This window comes from Echinops telfairi, unplaced genomic scaffold (assembly GCF_000313985.2).
Source record: "Echinops telfairi isolate 266 unplaced genomic scaffold, ASM31398v2 ScPeMD7_7473;HRSCAF=8511, whole genome shotgun sequence".
Classification (NCBI taxonomy): Eukaryota; Metazoa; Chordata; class Mammalia; order Afrosoricida; family Tenrecidae; genus Echinops; species Echinops telfairi.
In genome coordinates this window covers 8531824-8533628 of record NW_022111377.1, presented here as the reverse complement: position 1 = coordinate 8533628, position 1805 = coordinate 8531824, and the positions used below count along the sequence as shown (strand labels likewise).

Sequence of the window (1805 nt, the reverse complement as noted above, 5' to 3'; positions counted from 1 at the left end):
AAAGAAAGAAAAGTGATTCAAATAGGAGCAACCAAGCTGGCTTCTCTCCAAAATAAACTAGACCAAAAATGGAAGGTGCTAAAGATTATTTCCATAAAATTTTACCTATTATTTTAACATGAAAGTATACACAAAGAGTATGTGTGAATTAAAATACATCTTATCTAAACTCTGGGCAGCAATGCTTGGGAATGTTATTCAATAAAAAGACCTGGGGTAAAAAGATGAGAGGTAGTTTATTAGGACATAGAGGATGCTTGTCCTTCATTAACATATCCATGTAACTTATTGGAGATGTAGAACAGATTATTTAAAAGTCTCAATTGGCCTTGTTGCTGGCCTGGACCTTAACGGGATGTTTTATTTCATTATTTATGCATATTTTCATCACATTTAGGCATTTCCAATTGAAGGCACTCCTTAGATTTGTACCTGCCAAACACCAGGAAATGACCCTGCTACAAAACACACACAAAATGTTCTATTTTGTCCTTTTATTACTTCGCTTATAATGAGAGTAAAGTTCAACCAATTTGAGAAGAATTAATGTACCCTGTAAACTGTCTGAATCAAATTACTTTTATTTAGTCTTCTGCCAGTCAGTACTGATTTCCACCTACAGTGATTTTTCAGGTAAGAAACATTAGGTCCACTCAAGCTGTGACCTTGAGCTGTGGAACTAACATGACCACCCTTGAACATGTCTGCTGACTGAAAATGCGCAGGAAGGGGGTGGGGTGCTCATCACAGCTGGTCTTTATCAGCACCGGATGGGCTCAGCTTTAGCTTGCCCTCTCCAAAAATGTCCTGCGGTACTTAAAACACTGCTGGTGCATAGTCTCAAAGTGAGAGTCATTGCCATAATCAGGATCTTCCATCACAGATTGTTTTGGTGGATCATAGCTTCCAAGTAGTTCAATTTCAGCTTCCAAATTTTTTTTTTTAGCTTCGCAGTTTTTGATGACCTTTTCTAGCCAGACCTCTCAGATTGCTTTCGTCCATACACAGTATATATGGTAATCCAATGTGCAAAGTCCTCTTTGGTGATTGCCAGGCAATGTGATTCACGGGGATACCATGTTTCTTCAGGCAATTTTGCCTTAGATAATCCATGTTGGATATAGCTGCACCGTCTATTCTTCACAAATCTAAAATGTTTTGATTGGTTACAAGTTTTCTGAAAACTGTTTCTAAAAAAGAAAAAGAAAACTGCTTCTGCAATAGGTGATAGATCAATGTTACGCAGGCATACAAACGCAACGGATTTAGAGGCCTGCTCTGTCATCTTCTCACGCACAGAGATGTACAAATACAACATGGGCCAGAATCACTAGCTGGAACAGTCACATCACTGATCCCTCCACATGCACCCTATGAACGCGTGTTTCCATACATTATGCAGCAATAGAAACTGTAACAGGAGGATAGTGGCTGAAACGCGTATGGTGGTAGTGAACTTGAAGAAAAGTAGGCCTATGTGATAGGCTGAATGTAAGTAAAGTGAACAAAACGCCCAGCAGACTTCTCAATTATGAAGGGATGAAAAAAGCCTTGGGTGAAGAAAATATTGTCATCTTTCCATACATACTTAATGATCCATACATTTCATTTTGAGAGTTTCTTTCTTTTGATTTAATGATATGAATCCTGTTAAAATGCAGATTACTAAGAGGCCGAGGAAATTTGAAATTGTTAACATCTTAGCCTGGATAAAGGCAGATCAAATTTTCTTCTTAAGAAAAGTAAGGGAGAAGGTTGGGGGGAGGGGCGGGGGAGTTGCTGTAAAAAAATAAAAAGAAAGAAAG

General features: G+C 38.3%; 1 protein-coding gene and 1 pseudogene across 2 annotated transcripts in view; both read right to left on the bottom strand.

The window, feature by feature from the left end:
* The window catches only part of LOC101650685 (rab GDP dissociation inhibitor beta), a 134139-nt gene that overhangs the window by 70788 nt on the left and 61546 nt on the right, over window positions 1-1805 (bottom strand). The window lies entirely within an intron of this gene.
* LOC115873997 lies at window positions 783-1285 on the bottom strand (annotated as a pseudogene).